General features: G+C 41.4%; 1 long non-coding RNA gene across 2 annotated transcripts; it reads right to left on the bottom strand.

Moving 5' to 3' along the window:
- Window positions 1-630: 630 nt before the first annotated feature.
- LOC118399417 (uncharacterized) lies at window positions 631-21,224 on the bottom strand. Of its 2 annotated transcripts, XR_004828835.2 has the most exons (3): window positions 20,333-21,224; window positions 17,144-17,264; window positions 631-1,029 (listed from the first exon to the last, which is right to left on the bottom strand). It is a non-coding gene; the product is annotated as an uncharacterized LOC118399417 (long non-coding RNA). The 2 variants fall into 2 exon arrangements; XR_008072628.1 differs by lacking the exon at window positions 631-1,029 and having other exon boundaries at window positions 16,566-17,264.
- Between the last annotated feature and the right edge of the window lie 80 nt (window positions 21,225-21,304).

Below are 21,304 nucleotides of genomic sequence, written 5' to 3'. Positions count from 1 at the left end.
TTGTGACAGAACTGGTTCAGTGAACCGGGCTTGCATGATGAGTAACCTTGCCTGAGACCTTAGGACTTGCCTAGGCTTTAGCTTAGTGGGCTTCAATTGAGTTGGAAGATAGCAGGCTGAATTCATAGATTTACCCACAAAAAACCCTACAACTGTTATCAAGGTATTTCCCCCCCATATATTCCATATTTCTTTCTATTGAACTCCTTCGCCTATTTTGAAAAAAATATTACACAAAAAAAAGACACTGTGCCCTTTTATAAATACTTACATTATTCCTGTTGACTGTCAGCGCCCTGGATTGGCCCCCTAGCGTGACATGAGTTGCTGTGATTGTGATGTTGTGCCCCGAGCTAAAAGTCATGGGGCCTCCGAAGCTCGATGGAGGTGCCTCCTGTCGCCAAGGGGTGGTACTGTAGTTCTCTGCCAATATAAAGGCAATGCAGTCGCAAGCTGTTCTTGTTCTGAGCTTTTGTATCTTTTTGGTTCCCAGCATTCACCACTCGTTATCATTGTTCAAAAGTACACTACAATAAAACAATATGGCTGACAGGGAATTGCAAGGGGAGGGATACAGTTTTTTTACATTTATTCAATTATTTCATACTATTAACATTGTTTTATGGAGAATGTGATGTTCCGAGCAAGTTACAACCATATAATTGGAATTATTAGATTCTATATCTATTGATTACAATGTCTTTATACCTGTTCTTTTTGGATCTGTCATGTTTTTTTTTTTTGTGTCTTGCCCTTGTCATGTCACATGACTGTTCTCATAGCACAGGCCAGAGTCCCACCTTCATTCCCCATCCCTTATCCACCACGGAGGAGAAAAGACAGAGACACAACACAATCAGATGGCTTTGGGAGTGTGTGTGTGTTGTGGTGTACAGTGGTTTACATCCTGGGTTGGTCGTACAGTGACAAACTTGCACGTAGAGTTGTCGCTTCTTTCTCTAAGTTGCTGTATTTTTTCCATTCAAGTCAGAGAGCCAAGCAGAGTTGGGCCCTGTTCAGTCATAATGCCTGTATGGACAAAAACAAGATACAGTACTTCAATTGCAACAGGGAATACGCTTGAAACATAACTAGTGAAGTAAGTTTCATTTGATCACAGTAAACATTGTTAAATTGATTAAATCAATCTAAAATGTGTTAATGTAGCAGAATAGGGATTATCTTTAGAAAGTCTAGCAACCGGCTTTGATTGATTCATTGATTGGTTGAATGGAGCGGCCCTGTCAGTACTTTCTTTTCAGATCTTTTTCAATTGAACAATTTGTTTTATACATGTGTTTGTGTTCCTTTTTATATGACAGCTGTCTCCGCCTGTCTCTCTTTCTGTCTGTGAACAAGATGTGCATGTGTGTGTGTGTGTGTGTATGTATCCGTTTTAGAAATGGCACTTGGCCTTGACAGTCACGTAAACGTTCTTGAAAAGCACTCGGCGTGGACACTCGAGGAAGCATCTCCGATAGATTCCCTCGCTGTGATGTCTGCGTGTCAAAGGACTTATCTCGCTAAGCATATGCTGGCACTTCACAATCATGTACTTCAAAAACCTCCAGCCTTCAAAGCATCAAAACGGAATTCAGCACATCAATCATGTAGCCACAAGCAAAATTCCCGAAGATGTCATCTGCGCTTAACAACAGCATCCAAAGGCGTTTTGAAGACATTCTTAATGGCTGTCTTAATTTGAAGCTTTGCCTTAACTTTGCCTTAAGATAGAACTGTATGAGAAGAAATGAACACTAAAAAAGGACAAAAAATGAAATCTGAAACCTTATCATTTATTTGTATTGCAGAAAATAATTCGTAGCACACCCAAGCCAATTATTGAATCCTCTGTTGAATTTCTTTCTAGGATTCCTATATATGGCCATAAAACAAGCAAACCTATGGTCAATTATGGCAGTTTGCAACATACAGAATCAAAATGAAAGGTAACTTGCTCATCAACGTTCAACACAATGTAAAGCATCCACAGTCAAGCTTGTACTCAGTTGAGGGAAAAAAAATACAAAATGACAACTCCCTGTGTTTAATTGTATTATTTTATTTTTTGTAGCCAACACCCCCTCCTTCCCTTGTGTTAAGAGAAAATATTCCAGCGCAGGGCGCAGCGGAGGGATAAACAATTTCACTGTACTAATTGGCCAGTGTCACTCCTGATGTTTTGGATAAACAGAGAGCAGGGGAAAGCCGAGACAAATGTTGGCTAATTAAATTGATGGGGGTAGAAAAGGGGGGGGAAGAAAACACCTGACAAAAAATGTGACTGGGAAATAACAACAGCTCTACTCGGCGAATAAAAACTTCCTCCTTACTTTGAAATACTCAGCTTTCCCCTAATTGGGCATCATTTGCTGATGGGCGAACAACGTCCTCAAACTGGAACTCTTATTTTTTGAGAAGTAAGAGTGAGGTCCTGGATCCTCCTGAATAATACACGAAACAAAGAGAACAGGACAGAGAGCTTTGAGAGAAAGCGTGTTGTTTCGTTGTGTGATTCGATGTTGTGGCGATTTCCCAGTTCTGTAAGTATGTCGATTAGGAATTAATTCATCCCCCTCCCTATCCAACTGTCTGGCTGTCTACCTCAATATTTATTTCCCTTTCTCTCCGTCTCTGCTTGGCTACTCTCTACTCACTCTCTCTCAAACACACAGCAACACTCTCTTGCTCTCTCTCTCACATACACACACACACAAACACATACATTCTCTCTCTCTATAAAACACACATACTCCCTCCCTCCTCTGTGTTGACCACTTGTCAGAGGATGTTTATGGACCATTGTTTGCGGTGCTGATGATCATTGTCATGGGGTGCTTCCATTACCCATACTCCACTCTGATGGATGGGGCCTCCCTTGACGCCTGCTGATATGGGTGTCCTTGACCACTGGGGCAGACAAGACAGGGGGAGGGGTTAGTGTGTGTTAGTGTGTGTGTGTGTGTGTGTGTGTGTGTGTGTGTGTGTGTGTGTGTGTGTGTGTGTGTGTGTGTGTGTGTGTGTGTGTGTGTGTGTGTGTGTGTGTGTGTGTGTGTGTGTGTGTGTGTGTGCTGAGGTACGACTAAGATGGGCGATGTGTTTTTTGATTTAGCTAGGCGAAGGCTATGATGTATAGATTGCAGTGGGGAGATATATAGATATGGAGCCAAACAGGACTGGTGTAGGACTATTGCTGTTTAAGATGGCTTAGCCTATACGATGTTACTTGATTTAGCTAGGCTAAGGCTATGATATATAGATACACTGCAGATTTTGCAGGTTTTCCTACTTACAAAGCATGTAGAGTAGTTTTTTAAAATCATAGGAACACTTCAACTGTGAGAGACGGAATCTAAAACAAAACTCCAGAAAATCACATTGTATGACTTTCTGGATTTTTGTTTTAGATTCCGTCTCTCACAGTTGAAGTGTTCCTATGATAAAAATTACAGCCCTCTACATGCTTTGTAAGTAGGAAAACCTTAAGAATCGGCAGTGTATCAAATACTTGTTCTCCCCACTGTATATACTAGGGAGATACAGTTCATAGGTACAGTATAGTGGGGAACCCAGCTGGACTGGGATAGTCTATGGCTAATGGGCTATGGTTAAGCCATGCTTTGAGTTGGGCCAAGGTTCTCCACCATTCTTACCTCATGGTTCCCCATTTGAGTTATACCTCACCAACCCTGTTCAGAAAAGCTTTGGCTACATTGGGCTATAGGCTTGGAGCAACTTTATTCTCACGGCGCTCAAAATTCATATTTAAGGATTACCATTATATGTGCAGGTCCTCAGCTCATAACAACCAATCAGAATGATCAGTGGTGCTTATCTGAATATATGGCTCAGTAACTCATCAATGAGTGTCAGCTCTTGTTCTTCCGGCCTGAAATATATGTACTCAAAGTATGCATACCAAACACAACGATACTGTATAATAATATGAATGGAATGATAATTGCATACAGTCAACCTACATCATTATATATTTTTTTCTCGAAATGGCAATTGATTGAAAGCACTTGCGTTTCATGATTTTGTCACCACGAGACCTGACAGAGCATTGCACGATTAGATGACAGTATATTTCCCTTGCCCGGCAAGATTAACAACTATTATTGACCTTAATGGAAAGCAGAAGAAATACATTTCAAACAAATGATGCCCACCCTGGTGATTTGCATTCGACATGCCATTCGCCATCTTCACTGATTACCGAATGATTTTTGCTTTAATATAATGCACGGCAATCCATTCAAATATATTATATGCAACTTTACAAGCCCAGAGACAAAAAACCTTAAAGATATTGAAATGATAGTTTAAGGACTGTGGGGGGTGGGGAGAATGAGATATCTTAATGTCTTATCAGTTAAGACTTCCTTTGTATGGAGTAGTTTTCCCACCTTCACTCTCCTTGGAAAGACAGAGGCGCCACTGATGAATTCTTAAGCAGATCTCACTGATAATTGTATTTCATAACTGTCAAGCTGAGAAGAACGGTCCACTGAGAAGCTATTTGTGTCACCGCAGCCTCCCTCTCCCTCTCCTCACACAGCCCTCAATAAAACTCAAAATCGCGGCGGAGATTGTTAAGTCTTCCTCAAGGATTATTAAATCCAAAGGAGAAATTTATGGGTGACACTTCATAACAATTAATCAGAGTGCTTGATTAATAAAGTTGGCTGCCCCTCCCCATCCTCCTCCCTTATGCTCGTGAAGCCGTCCTATCGGGGACGACGTGGTGTCATTCTTTTTGATTAATGGAGCAGTCTGATCACGCCCATAACCCCCCCTCCCGCCACACACACACATTCATGCACACACACACATAGTATGCCAAGTCTCACCTCTGTGGGGTGACTTTACTAACTTTCAAAAACAGGTAGGGCACAGTCATATGCGTATATATGTAGGATCTTCATTTTACCTCTATTATCACAGCAAAGTAATTTGACCGTTTAGTCCATAATCAGTGGTTAGGCTATTAGCTGGCCAAAAGTAGGCTACATGAGAAGTGCAATACTGTTAACCCCATAGTCGATTAAGAGCCGACATCTGTAGATATGTTTTCAATGATTTCTGATAAAAGTGACCCTTGAGGGACAGAGAGAGACCATGAGGGACCCTCTCTGTTGACAGTATTGTAAGTGGTCTAAAGTCCTTATTTACTTCAGATTATACCCAGATATTCACAACACATTATTAGTGTGTGTGTGCGTTGGATTGTCAACGCACAAGGGATTTAAGGGGAAAAGGGGGAGATTTTGGAGAATGTCACCCACCTAACCTTGTCACTGTGATTAGACTACTGTGATTAATTAGTTTGGTAAGATTGAGCAATTAGGTCAGGTGTGTGCGTGTGTGTGTGTCTGGCAGGGGCATGTGAGAGCATGGAAAAATTACTTCCTCAGTTGACCTGTACCAAAGCAAAAGAGAAAGAGAGAGAGGGAGAGCGAGAGAGACATTTTAGCAATGAGAGACCGATTGATTTTGTAGGTTATAAATCTAGTATGATTCAGAAACTTGAAGATGGTATAATACATAGGCTACCACCAGGGGTTCGGCCAATAATAGTTTCAGGATATGTCAGTGCTTTTCAGGTACTGTATTTAGTTACATTCAATGAATCACAAGTCATCAGTGTCCCTTCAAAAATATGACTGTCGCTCTTGAGCAGGCCTACAAGTTGTAATGTAGCGCAAAGACTTCACAATAACACCCAAAATACCAACAACAGCTTCAAAGGAAATGTCCGTGGAGCCCATTAGAACAGTAAGGTGCACATTTTAAGACACCCGCAGGCTCAAGCTTCACAGCAGGCTGGTATCCTCCATAAGTCTGTGGTACTGGGGCCTGTTCAGAAGAGAGCAACCCTTCTATGTACAACATTGTGAATGCTCTGCCCTGCTTAATAGGCACCAGCTTTCCCCCTCTAAAATACTGTTTGGGGTAAGAGGTCTTATCCACTACAAACTACATTTTACCCTAAACTGCGACTGTAAAACACAATGACAAAAGATGAAGTAAACGGTTTGAAGTGAAAGAGGATCTCCAACAACTCCTTGAGAATCGGCCTTGAGGAACCTTTTAAAGGTTTTCCCAATTAACTTGTTAGTGAGGTGGCTGGTATATTTTTGCAATTAAGAACCCCTCTGTGATTTAAGGCTTCTTTTCAAGTGCCAGGTCCTCAGAGACTGGGTTTGTGGCCATGCGATCACTCCTGCTGATTATCATTAATGAACGTTGTGAGGTCCATCCCTCAATATGACTAGGGAGGTACAGAGGACCTAATTAAGCGGTTCCCCTTCATGAAAACGTTCCTCAAACTACATGGGATGACCAATATAGAATACAGACATTTTAGTTACATAAAAGACAATCATCTGTTCAGAGTTGTCAATTTGGAACATCAATAGTAGCGATACATAATTGCTCAACCAAATCCCAAAGAAATTACATTTACATTATCAAGATTATCAACTGCAGTCAGATTCATTCTTATAAGACTGACCATTCAATGTTACTGGCATGTTCAATCTCCAAATATACACCTCGCCATAACTAGCAACAGAGATATGGCATGGCTAGCCCTTTCATTTATTGCATGTGGAGCCATCTGTGCTGTAGTTGGTAGATTACAGCAGTGTTGTGGTTATTATTATGGCATATTTTTTGTTTGTTAGCTGTCAATCAAACCGAGCAAAAGTTCAACTGAAACTAACCTCGACAGGTAAATTTAGGAATACATTAGGAGATTTTGGTTAAGTGTTAGGCATTAGGGTTAACTTTAGGCATTCATTCTGAGTGGATAAGGTTAGGATTAAGGCTTGAAACAGAAAAAAACAAAAACAAAACAAGTGCTTAGAACTGGTTTTGAACCCGCGATTCTCAGAAGCATAGCTCGCAGTTTAAACCAATCCTCCATCCCATCCCATCCCATCCCATCCCAAACACCCTAGCTCGTCGCAAGCCTCTCTGGAAATAGGCTCTTGTGCTGTCCCTAGTGGATGGTAGGGTGTTGGGATCCCTGTGCATTAAAAACCTGGGTTTTCTGTTTGTCTGTTACCAGTTCGTCTTGTCTCTTCAAGCCTACCAGCGTGTTTTTCCAGACCCCTGTTTTCTCAGTACTTCTGGTTTTGACCAGTCTGCCTTCCCTGACCCTGAGCCCGCCTGCCGTTCTGCACTTTACGAACTCTGCCCTGGATTTACCGACCTGCCCCTTGACCTGCCGATTGCCTGCCCCCTGTTTTGTAAATAAACTTCTGTGATTCGAACTGCCTGCATCTTATCCTGAGTTCTGATATGTGGTCCACTGGGCATGTTGCGTGGTTGTTTTAGTGGAGACGTAAAAGGTTTGGCGAATCATACTGGAAACGACTACGCAAGAAGTGCAAGCTCACTTTTTAATGTTGGGATGGGCAGTTCTTATTTTCTCAACACTAGATCTGCAAAATAAATGATATATGTGCTTTTAAATTGCAGTAAATGCTGTCATTACAATATAAATGTCCTTTACAAACTAATTAGCAATGAAAAAAAATAATGTTTGCACTATGCCAAGAGACAGTCAATATTACTGATGCAGTGCTGTTTTGTCTGTTTGGGAAAATGTAGTACTGTCTAGCTGAGCTGACAAAGACAAACATTTCACTGCTTGACTTTTCTAATTAACGGGCAAAAAAAGGCTAATTGGCAGTGGAGTGCTTGTGTCAAAAACAACAAAAGGATCAGAGGAGGAGAGGAAAGTACACTCTTAGGAAAAAAGGGTTCCAAAAGGGTTATTCGGCTCTCCCCATAAGAGAACCTTTTTGGTTAAAGGTAGAACCATTTTTGGTTCTAGGTACAAACAATGCTTTTGGGTTCCATGTAGAATCTTCTGTGAAAAGAGATTTAGATGGAACCCTAAAGGGTTCTTTAAAGGGTATGCATGTCAATGTCTGGTATTTTGAAAAGTGAAATCTGTCACTTAATACAGCAGTGCTATAAAGGTTTTCTGAAGGGTGTTCCAGAGCCCTGGTCTGTCCTGAGACACAACTGTTTAAGTGAGTGAGTGAGAGTATGTGTTTAGGAAGTGGCCCACATAAGTATAGGTGACTCATGCCCCAGCCATAAAGACTCTGTTATTCTTACCTCTGGGTACCCCCTCTGGGTATTTGAGGCCCTCTCTGGGTATCGGGGACCTCCTCTGCATATAGGCCCTTCTGGGTATTTGGAGCCCTCTCTAGGTATTGGGGGCCTTCAGACCCCTTCTGCGTATCGGGGGCCATCTCTGAGTATCGGGGGCACCCTATGGATATTTGAGGCCGCCTCAGGGTATTTGGAGCCTTCTCTTGGAATCGGGGCCCACTCCGCGTATTTGGGGCCCTCTCATGGTATCGGGGCCCACTCTGCGTATAGGCCCCCTCTGTGTATTTGGAGCCCTTTCTGGGTATCGGGGCCCCCTTTGCATATAGGCCCCCTCTGCTTATCAGGGGCCCCCTCTGGGTATTTGAGGCCCTCTCTGGGTATCGGGGTCTCCTCTGCATATAGGCCCCCTCTGGGTATTGGGGCCCCCTCTGCGTATCAGGGGCCCTCTCGGCCATCTCTGTGTATCGGGGGCCTCCTCTGTATATAGACCCCCTCTGACTATTGAGGGGCCCCAATACACAGTGACTAAAAGAGGGGCCTCAATACACAGTGCCCCCCCTATGTGCAGAAGGGGCCCCTCTTTTTTTTCCTAATGGAAAATAAACCCCCCCACAACAAATCCACATAATAATTCATATTTCCTGTTGCTGCATGATTATTTTACTGTTGTAACAAAATGGCTCAAATTAGGATCTTACATCTGTATACACAGCAAGTAGTCTGTGTATAGGTTCTTCAAGCGTGATAGTGAATTTTTATCAAAATCCGTTTAATCAGAATAATTGCAAATATGCTGAAGTCAATGTGCTAGCTACTTTCACACTCTACAAATCCACAATGAAAAAATACCTTCAGGAAAAATACTGTACAAGTTGTACATTTTTCGAATGGGGTGATTCCTCACAAAACTAGAACATAATTTACTCTACGGGCATATCAAAGATCCAGAGTGGGATCTCTGCTAGTTTTAAAGTTATGACCCATTTTATATAGAGACATTTGCATAGTAGACACTTTAACCAGAGAGGAAGAGGCGAAGTGAGGGAAAACTGGGCCCAAAATGGGTGTTCTCCAGCAGGTGGCATTTTTTCATTTTTTTTCACTCACCATGAAGGTCAATGAGAATTTTGTATTTGGTTATAAAAACTGTTTTGTGGTTTATTTGCTACGTGTGGATTAATTGATCGAATAGAAGTTTCGTAATGATTAGGTTGTTACGAGTGTACCGATATAAGTACAACACGTGAGACATCCCTGCAACTTTGAGAAAAAACACTTTATTTTGGAGTTGTGCCTGGTCGTCACTAGTTACCCCAGCCACAAAGTCAGGCATCCAACCTATTTCCAAAAATGTTCTTCTTAAAATTATATTTTAAACCTCACCCTAACCACTCTGCTAACCTTATGCCTAACCCTAACCTAAAATGAAGACAAAAAAGCTATTTATTGTTTTCATGAATTTTTACTTTGTGGCTGTGGTAACTAGTGGAAACCATTGTGCCTGTGGGTCACACAAGTATCTGTCCTCTCATTGGCTACAAGGATCCCACCTGATCTTGCCTCCCTACTGCCTTCCATTTTTTTAAACAACATCTATTCATTGTTAGAGTGGTCACTAGAGTATCTGGTCAATATAGTGGATGATCAGTGATTTAACGAGTCACAGCCCTCCTTTTACTTGTATCATTACACACCCTGCAAATCAACAGCCAGAGTGCAACCATTTTGAATCCATTTTCACATTCACTTTGTTGGTAATGCAAACCAATTGGATTATAACTCTAAGTTGCAGACATACCACTTTGATATGGTTGTAGAGTGTATTATGTTCAACAATATACTGTATATAAAAAATAGGTAAATCAAAACATGTAAATGTTCAATATTCATGTTTATATTATCAATATGCATAAATTAATGTCAGGTTATTTGAACTTAAATCAAAATACTACTCATATTACAGGGCAATCGTTAAGGCTTTGTATAACACCAATGTTTGCTTTGCAGCACCTACAGATTAAACATTATAGTCTTAAATGAAGACTGGTTAAGGCCGAAATGTCACAAATATTCCAACTTCAAATAATTATTTCTCAATTATGCTTTAAGACAAACTACATGGTCAAAAGTATGTGAACACCTGCTCGTCAAACATCTCATTCCAAAATCATGGGCATTAATATGGAATTGGTCCCCCCTTTGTTGCTATAACAGCCTCCACTCTTCTGGGAAGGATTTCCACTAGATTTCGGAACATTGCTGCGGGGACTTGCTTCCATTCAGCCTCAAGAGTATTACTGAGGTTGGACACTGATGTTGGGCGATGAGATCTGGCTCGCAGTCTACGTTCCAATTTATCTCAAAGCTGTTCGATAGGGTTGAGGTCAGGGCTCTGTGCAGGCCTGTCAAGTTCTTCCACACCGATCTCGACAAAACATTTCTGCATGGACCTCGCTTTGTGCATTGTCATGCTGAAACAGGAAAAGGCCTTCCTCAAACTGTTGCCACAAAGTTGGAGGCACAGAATCGTCTAGAATTCTATTGTATGCTGTGGCGTTATGATTTGGGTGGACCACCCACTGTATTTTTGGTTAGTTAGTTAGCTGTATAGTAGTAGGCTAGTCTAGCTTAGTGTCATGTTCTGGCCTTAGTTCCTTTGTTATGTCTTTGTTTTAGTATGGTCAGGGCATGAGTTGGGTGGGTTGTCTATGTTCTTTTTTCTATGTTGTGTTTTGCGTTTGTCCTGGTATGGTTCTCAATCAGAGGCAGGTGTCGTTAGTTGTCTCTGATTGAGAATCATACTTAGGTAGCCTTTTCCCACTTGTGTTTCGTGGGTGATTATTCTCTGTTCAGTGTTTTTTGTATTCACCGTTCAGGACTTTTTCGTTTCATTCTCTCGTTATTTTCTTTTCTGGTGTTCATGTAAATAAAGTATCATTATGGACACTTACTACGCTGCGCATTGGTCCGATCTCTCCTACTCCTCCTCAGAGGAAGAAGATGAGCGTTACAGAATCACCCACCACCAAAGGACCAAGCAGCGTGGTAACGGGCAACAGCAGCGATCTCCAGACTCCTGGACATGGGAGGAGATCTTGGATGGCAAGGGACCCTGGGTACAGCTGGGAGAATATCGCCGCCCCAAGGCAGAGCTGGAGGCAGCGAAAGCCGAGAGGCGGTGGTATGAGGAGGCAGTGCGGCAGCGCGGCTGGGACGAGAGGCAGCCCCCAAAATTTCTTGGGGGTGGCACATGGGGAGTGTGGCTAAGTCAGGTAGGAGACCTGCGCCAACTCCCTGTGCTTACCGTGGAGAGAGGTGGACCGGGCAGGCACCGTGTTATGCTGTGAAGTGCACAGTGTCCTCGGTGCGCAGGCATAGCCCGGTGCGTTACATAGCAATGCCTCATATCGGACGGGCTAGAGTGGGCATCGAGCCAGGTGCCATGAAGCCGGCTCAGCGCATCTGGTCTCCAGTGCGTCTCCTCGGGCCGGGGTACATGGCACCAGCCCTGCGCATGGTGTCCCCGGTTCGCCAGCACAGTCCAGTGCGGTCGATTCCACCTCACCGCACTGGCCTGGCTACGGGGAGCATCCAGCCAGGTAGGGTTGAGCAGGCTCGGTGCTCGAGACCTCCAATGCGCCTCCACGGTCCAGTCTATCCGGTGCCTCCTCCACACACCAGGCCTCCGGTGGCAGCCCCCCGCACCAGGCAGTCTCTCCGTCTCCTCCCTACAGGTGCTCCCGCCTGTCCAGAGCTGCCAGAGTCTCTCCATCTCCTCCGTACAGGTGCTCCCCCACCTGTCCAGTGCTGCCAGAGTCTCCCATTTTTCCTGAGCTGCCAGAGTCTCCCATCAGTCAGGAGCTGCCAGAGCCGTTCGTTACTCCGGTGCCCTTCACTCCGGAGCTGCCAGAGTCTCCCGCCTGCCCGGTGCTGTCGGAATCTCCCGTCCACTCAGGACCCGCGGCTAGGGTCCCCAGTCCGAGGTCGGCGGCGAGGGTCGCCGCTCTAAGGAGGGCACGGAGGCAGGTTAGGAGGCGGACAAAGACTATGGTGGAGTGGGGTCCACGTCCCGCGCCAGAGCCGCCACCGCGGACAGACACCCACCCAGACCCTCCCCTATAGGTTGAGGTTTTGCAGTTGAGGTTTTGCGTTCCAGGGAAGGCTGTGCCGCCTTCAGGTAATGTGAATGGCAGAACGGGCTGCAACCCAGGATTGAACCCGTGGTCCAGTCAATATCGGGGTTGTGCTTCTGGAGCTAAGGAAATCCCAAAACAATAAAGATAATATATAAATAATAATAATATATGCCATTTAGCAGACGCTTTTATCCAAAGCGACTTACAGTCATGTGTGCATACATTCTACGTATGGGTGGTCCCGGATGTGGGGTGACTCAATGAGGAGAAGCTGTATTGACTCACTGTGGTTTCCAGATACCCGCATATTACTGGGAACTGTGTTGTACGTGACTCTTCCAATGGAGCGGCCGTCCAGTGCCCTGGCATCCATGGGAACGGAGAGGAGTTGAGTAGGGATACTTAGTTCTGATACCAGGGTAGCGTCCATGAAACTTTCATCTGCCCCAATGTGTAGAATTGCAGTAAATTTGCTTTTAAACTGCAACTCTTTCTCTCGGCCCCATGGCAAAACAAGTAGAATTGCATGAAATGAGTTATGAAATTGCAACATTTTCTTTCCGCACCATGGCAGAATGTGTAGAATTGCAGAGAACTTGCTTTCAAGCAATGATTAAGTTAAACAAAGTAGAAAAATTGTTAGGGAAAAAAAGGACAACAACAATGAAAATAAAGTAGGCCTACAACAAAGCTTAATGCAAACTGTAAATAGGACTATAGCATAAAACATGGCAAACATTAAAATGTTTGAAGTTGACATGGAATAATGACACAGTAAATGTTTTTCTATTGTGGTGTAATTATTACTTACCAACACATCAATTTAATCAGCCCAACGATTTGAAGACGCACAAGCAATCACCAGAGACTTGATTTTGTTTGTGTTCTCTCTGTGTGAATTTTTACCTTCAAACAATTAGGCTTCACAGTCTAACCTTTACATCTTAACAGCGAGCGATATTGTTTTTAATGATCTTAGTCAATCATCTAAAGTTCTTTAATAAGAGTCATTATTTTTTGGATCAATTGTAATAGCATAGCTATAGTCAGGGCTGACCCTGGGCATAAGTGACATAGGCAATCACCTTGGGCCCCTGGCCATAAAAATAAATAAAACTCAGTCGGGGTCTCAACTTACAACTTACATTAGAATAGTAGAATAAACAAGTTGCAATATCCTGAAATTTGCTTGTCCACCAGCAGTTTTCCTCTTGCTATTTCAGTCACTGACAGCCATTAATTTTTTTTTTAGAATGGTAAGTTATTTAAACTTGTAGTAATCATGGCTGCATTACCGACCTGGGCACTAAGGGCACGTGGCCAGGGGCTGTGACCTCCAGGTGGCCCCCATTGATTTTGTGACTGCAAGTCTTTCTCTCCACCCCATAGCAAAATGAGTAGAATGAAATGAGTTATAATATTGCAACAACAATAAAAATATGCACCATGGCAATATGTGACTCACCCCCTGGATTCAGACTTATGTTGCAAAATTTGAAATTGTGTTTTTTACATGAGATAAAAGTAGAGATTCAGAGCTACAAAATGGTATATCATACACTGCATTTGAGGAACAATGGGAAATTAATTCTGGTTTGAAAGTTGATTAGCTTGTAAACTCACTTTTGAGAAAATTGCCTTTTGAAGGTCTTGGTATCTAGTGAAGAGCTCTTCTTTGTCTACACCCATTCAGCCTCGCTTTAGCCCCACCCATCTCGTTTCCCTCTGGAAGCACACACTTGACGCTCTGAATAGCATGAAAACAGCCTAACCAGCTCTGCTGGCAACAATTTCATTACGCTTGTTTGCAGACGTTTACTGACACTGGCCATAGTCATTGGGTGTTGTACACACATCAAGTAACGTTAGCTAACGAGCCAGCCAGCCAACATTAGTTAGTTAAACCATGTTAATCAACCATGTTCAATGTTAGCTAGCTAACACTAGGCTCTAACTAGAACAACACACGCCTCTGGGAAATGAATAATAACATCAGCTAGGGAGCCAGTCAGCTAACGTTAGCTAGGTAGCTAACAATACACTTTAGCTTAAGACATATAGCTAGCTAGGTAAACAATGTACCTAGCTAGGTAAAGTGTAATTTCACACACGTCACATAATGTTTGCTAACGAGCCAGCCAGCTAACGTTATGTTAGCTAGTTAAACAACAATGAACAGTGCCAACAATGCCACAGTGCTGTGAGCTAACCAACCATAATAATGTTAGCTAACTCGAACAGCAAACGGCTCTGGGAAACGAATGATAACATCAGCTAGGGAGCCAGCCAGTTAATGTTAGCTAGCTAGCTAACAGTACACTTTAGCTTGAAATTAAACCACTTTCTGTCAAAATTAGAAAACGAGTAATATCTGAAAATGTAACTAGCTAACACTAGGCTATCTTACCTGTATACATCATCGTGCATGAATGTGTCTCCGTGTCAGGAATGCCATGCCACCGTTGCCCTTAGTTTGAAGATGTAATCCAAAGACTTTAGCTATCATACTCTAATTCCACTGATTTCAAAACTTGATCCTCCAGAAAGTGGTGAGACACACTTATGCAGCTCCACTACACAATACCATTTTTTTAAAGCCACGTTCGACAGGATTACCAACACAGACTGATGAGATTCTATGGCAGACCAAGCTGAAGTCCTCCCTCGTCATCTCCAGCCCACTCATTATCTCAGCCAATCATGGCTAGTGGGAAGGTTGCTAACTTTTTCTGTGGCTCAACCAACAAGGCTCATAATTTAACAAATGTATTTGTATTTACAGATGACATACACGTTTGTTATTAAGGCACATGAAAGTTCACATGTTCAAGAAGGCATTTCTGCCAAAAACCGCATTTGGATAAAAAACAAATATGTTTTATGTTCAAATGGCTTTCCTGTGAAGTCGTGAATTGCGGCATACACCTAGATTCCTGAATCGGGTAACATATGTGTAGAATTGCAGAACACTTGCTGTTGAACTGCAATACTTTCTCTACATCCAATGGCACACTTTGTAGAATTGCAGGAAATGTACTTTAAAATGTAGATTTTTCTCTCCGCCATCAAGAGGGGGGTCACCTAAATGTTTTATCTGCGAGGTTGGGGTCCCCCAATCAAATCTATAGCAGAGCAATTTAATCATGAGTGAATCGATATATGTAGACCTTATACTGTACATGTCCACATATCCATAGCATGCTCAACACCATTTTAATTTAGCTACATAGTAGTATGGCTCATAATGAACTTGCTGTGCATCTGTCATCCTCAAATAACGTCCGTGGGACGTTTCATCATCTTGGGGCGTCCAAATTGGGGTAATCAAAAGACCCCGGCAGAGATTATGAACCTTTAATTGCGTTGTCAAAATTACGGCATAGTGTGTCATCTCTCGCGTCTCTACTTCAGATACGTTTCTTCATCAACATTTGGTGAAAAACTACAGAAGTAATTGAGTTGTGGGTATAAAGCTCTATCAAAGCTCTTGTTCTTCTAGGCTAGGTGACATTTTAATTATACGTCCTTATCTGATAGATGGGGAGATATACCTTGTGTCAAAGTAAACCCCACTTCTTTATTGTTTTTTAATCATATATGCTTATATTCATGCTGTCAATGGATGCATGGGATTTCATTTGACCCATCATTGATTGAAGATTATGTACCATATAGAGGAGGTTTATCGTGAGCCACAAATCTCTCCGATTAGAAGTGTCTTGTTACTTGAATGACAATGAGCGCAAAAAGAAACTTAATAAGTGAATGGCTATATTTTATTCAAAGTTTAGTAGAAGTATGTTATGGTGAAAAGACTTTGTGCATGTGGAAGAACTGCAATCTTGAGCTGACAAGCTTATAGTTCTTCCTCAGGCACAAAGTCATTTCACCATAACATTATACGTAGTTAATAGTGCTTCAATTGTAAATAGTACTTATACTATTTGATTACTGATTGAGTCAGTAAGTAATCAATGTAACAATAGCCTCAATGATGAATCAAGAGTATAGCTATGGATCAATAGTACCAATGAGTCAGGCTGTAATTAGGACAAGTTACAGTACATTGCAACGTTATGAGCATCATAACATTCGAATGGCATGTCCAATTATATTATGGAGTTGAAGCGACATGGAATTCATCCCCCACACTAAAAACCCTTGATTCTATCATTCCATCAGTTACCCTTGCATTGGTGTGTTACGGCTGGAGGGTCTCAGTTTGCTTGAGGAGGTGCCTCAAACAATGATAATGGTGATAGTAATAGTGATAATGCTACACATATAACCAGGCAGTTAAAGGTCTTTCTCTTTATTGTGCCAACAGCATGTTTGCGTTCAACTGTATTTGTTTGATTAAATATTTCTTAGTGTGACTGATGAGGTTGTGTGATAGCAGGTCAAAAGAGGCATCAAACATTTTATCTGAAGCTTTGATTTAAAACATTTTTAGTACTTAATAAAAAATGCATGTAGGCATAGCACTTTGTATCCAAACTTTACATTTAATAATTATTATATTGGAAGATAAAATGGAAAAACTAAATGTGTTAATCAAGTGTCATCAGCTAATGTATGTAACATATTTTCTCCAATTGTTGGCCTATAAAAGTAATTTCTAACTTTCGTTACTTTTAGTTTTTGGATATTCCATTGTTGCCACCCATTTCAGGCTTACATTAAGGGGCAGTAAAGTTTGGGTAGAGAGTAATCTATCTCTAGCTAAATATCTTATCCTTACTTCATCAATAAAAGGGTAAAAATGTTTTGTCTATATACAGGTACATTTTGTGTATACTGCATATCACATAAATGTTTGGGATGAGGTTGTTTGTATACGTAAACAGTACACTACATTGGGAATGTTCCCTCACCTTCTAGCACTGGGCCTTCAGCCAATGTAGTATTTAGAAGCAGGGGTGAAATAGTAGTTCCATTCTCACTGGTATCACTGTACACCATCCATACAATCTGTGCGTGTTCACGTCAACCAATCTAAAAAAAAAAAGAAAGAACAAGAAAGAAGAACATAATGTGTGCAAATATACAGTACATGCCAACTACACGAACATGTTCACATGTACTGAGGGGAGTGTTATTCAACGTAGATAAAAAAAAAAGGGAGACGACGGTGACACAAAACGAGGGTGACTCGTCATCGTGTTGTCATTGTGTCAGTTTGAAAAGGTACTTGATATGCGCAGGGGGGGGAATGGGACTATGCCATGTTATTGTTTGCGAATGTGTAAGATCTTGACATACATGTGTGTGGACATGTGTGATGGCGTCCTAGGATTGTGTAGCTTGGAAGCTTTTTGGACCATAATGCACTGATTCATTATGACTGGCTGTAAGGAAGGAGAGAGAGAGAAAAAAAAAAGAGAAAGAAGGGAAAAAAAAAACGTTTCAAATGCGCTAGCACCTGGAACTTCAAATCTAAACAAAAATCTCCCCATTTTCCCTTCAATCTTGTCACAGGATATGCCATACTTTTCCTCAGACACCCACTTCTAGGGAACTGCAACACAATTTCCAGAAAATTCCAGGGAGTGTGGACGTGGACCCAATGCCCAGCGAGTTATGGTCTGGCCTCCCGGTTTACGCTCTGTGTTGTTACTGACAATGGTAGCCATGCTCTCACTCCTGTCATACCATGGTGCCGTCCGACTCTGCATTCAGCCATGTCTCTCTTATGATCACACTGTTCTTTAAAAAAAAAACTCAGTTACTCTCCAATGTTCGCGATAGCATGAATTGTGTGGTGTAAAGTATTGTCAGGATGGCTGCTCTAAGTTCTATTCAAAGTTAATACAAATGCTGGCTTCAAATTCTGCTTTTTTTGTGTCCTGTAGATTTCTTGGGCCTTGGCACTATGGTATTGTGGAATCTTCTTTGTAAGCGTCTTAAATACCTAAAATAAGGTATACCCAATATGTAATTGCATTCACACTGGCAATAAACGAATACATAAAAGACCAGCAAATTGTGAATAGTGGTGGACACTACAGAAAATACTCTGCTGTTAACATTGACTTACACATTACGAGAGGTTATGCATGTGCACGGGGGACGTGCAGAGAAACCACCATCTTGTTTTCCAGTTTAACCCTATGTGATAGGGCTTGCGTTGAGTCATCGGGGACATTCAGCAACAATTATAGTTACAATGTAACTGTAATGGGGCCACCACACACTGATATCACCACATGTGTGTGAGTTTATGTGTGTGTGTGTGTGTGTATGTTTGTGTGCGTAGGTGTGTGTTTGCAGGCCAGTGTATGTGTTTGCGAGCCTGCATCCGTCTGCAATGTGAAGGCCTATGCATGCATGTGTGTATGTGTGACACTGCCTTCCTTTGGGCAGATAAGAAAGCAAACAGCATAATGTGATCTTTGGTGTGTAAAAATCTGGATAATATCACATAACACATAATATGTGTATCTAGATTCCATAAGAAACAAATGTAGGCCTACAATATACCCTCAATTAAAATATAAGCCTACAATATACCCTCAAAGTAAGATTTAATTCCATATGATCATTATCGCATTTTCAATACCATGCATATTATGAAAGTGTTTATTTTCTCCAAAATAATTAATTTAGCAAATACAAAAGGTTAAAAACATACATGAGGATGACCTAATAATTTTCCCCATTACATCTTATTGTGAATACAACACAATGCCTAGTGAAAATGATTTACACTCAGGACTTTTTAGATGACAAAGACACTATGAACTCTGAATTAAACAAATTCTTTAGCAGGAATATTGTGTGCAAGTTAATCATGCATGTCAAATGACAATCCCTTTGAGTTAAAATTGAACTGCATCCTTATTGAGCCTGGGCTGGAAAGTATGGTCTAGAAGTGTTTTCATTCACTATGAACCTTTATGAAGTAGTCGTAAAGTTCTCCTGAGCAGGTGTTTGCCTTGAGAAAAATATTTAGTTCTGGTTTTCTGTAATCATTAGAGCATTCAATAGTGAATAACAGGCAACAATTTAGGACCTACAATAAATGCAATACACTCTATTCTACATAGTTGTGGATTAATATTTTGTAATATTTCTAATAGCCAAATTTCTAAATTATGTTAACTGGTCTATACCTAAATTACACCAAAGATGCCAGCAATGGCTTATAGAAAGAAATGATCAAAGCAACAAGACCAAACAAGATGCACAAGGGAGCACAACTAAGGCAGGATAAAAGTTCTCAAAGATCAACATTGGATATATTGTATAGAATTCAATAAGGTATCAATCTGCACAAAACATATATTCATTTTTTTTTGGACAAAGTTGACCAAAACGTTTTTCTGGTTTTGTTATAAGTCTTTGCCAACAAATCGCATTGGTATCCTATGTTAAATTAACTGTAATAATAATAATTATTATAATAATAATGACACTAATAATAATACCAACAATATTAATAATAATAGCAATATCTGTGGAAAATAATGGAGTTTAAGAATATGAAATTACATGAGACAAAACCTTTCAAGACCAATTAAATTCCAATGTTCAAACTGAACACTTACAATTGTAAACGCAGCTAGAGAAGTCTTATAACCGTTAAAAACGCTGTAGGCCTATTCCCTATGAAGAAGCTCCTGTAACACAGAGTGCTCTGTCCATTAAGTGCATAAAACCCTCGCCTGTCCTTGCCAACTCTACTTCCACGATGCACTTTCTGATTGAAGATTAGTGACGTAAGAAACATCAATCGCGACAGCCATGTCGAGGTAGATGGAGGAATGGATAGATAGGCAGATGTTGGGGCGGTACTTGGAAATATTGCCACATTATTAGCCCCCTCCGACAACCATTCTGCATAGATGATAAATTTGATAGCATGCTGGCAATGTCTCAAGTATGTCGCGCGCACTGAGAGGTAAGGATTTATTTGAGTGTGTAAAATCCTAACGATAGTCTATTGGTTCATCATCTGTTACCTTTTGACTTGAGAAAAATATCTAACATTTTAAAAAATGAAGTGCGGAGTGGCATGAACAGATAAGAGAGGTTAACATATGGTGCAAATTCCGAGAACTCACCAGGGTTAGTTAAACAAGGTTCGTCTGCCGGCCGCCTGGGCGTTGGGAAATTAATCCGTCTCGCAAAAATGCAGTCGTGCGCCCGAGAATGTGGATTGAGTTGGTGCATTAGCAAGAAGCGGCAGCCATGGTGGTGATGGAAAATCTCCAAAATATCTGATGCATGGGGTGGTACGTGGAACGGTGCGTATCTACCGCTGAGCAACGTAACACAGCTTCAATGCTACCGAAGTTATAAACTAGCCTACTTAGCAACATCAAACGTGCTTTATGTAACACATGTACCCACAGAGTAGCCAAAATAAAAGAGCATCTCATTAAAAAAACTGAAGAAAACTCAACTTCACGGTAAATTGGGGTTCTCTTGATGTCCTAGGTTTAGAATACTTTCAACAGCTTGGCTATTTGAGTTATTGACCAAATAGATACTCTGCCTCAATGCAGTCGGGCAGAATAAGTTGTTGTATTGACATGTTAATAACATAGTGAATGAAATGGATTTAAAAAATATATGCGCAGGGATGGAGAGCAGTGCACTGTTTCAGTTACAGTGGACTTCTGCACTCTGTGCCCCTCCCCTTCCCCATGCAAAGTATTCAATTCCTAGCAAGGTGCAACGAATCAATCTGCAACTTCCAATGCACCCTTTTTAGAGGTGTCAATGAAGAGGTACAACAACAAAAAACTCCTCCCAACTGCTGCCTGTATATATATATATATATTTTCAAGATACAGAAGCTTTGCAATCTAATATATGGTCTAAACGGTTAATGAAAGAATGAATTTCAGAAGAGAACTGAATATCAGAACAGATACAGAATATCCCGTCAGTGTTCTTTTCTGTGTTTTTGTGTTGATCATTTCTCTCCATTTTGCAGGCCATGTAACATGAGGACAGTAGCATAAGACATGCAGTAGTACCCTGTAGCCTCATACACTCACAACGAATTTGGTGAAACCAACTATCATAAT

This window comes from Oncorhynchus keta, chromosome 20 (genome assembly GCF_023373465.1).
Source record: "Oncorhynchus keta strain PuntledgeMale-10-30-2019 chromosome 20, Oket_V2, whole genome shotgun sequence".
NCBI classification, from domain to species: domain Eukaryota; kingdom Metazoa; phylum Chordata; class Actinopteri; order Salmoniformes; family Salmonidae; genus Oncorhynchus; species Oncorhynchus keta.
The sequence above is the reverse complement of the archived record's forward strand: the minus strand, read 5'-3'. Positions and strand labels throughout refer to the sequence as shown.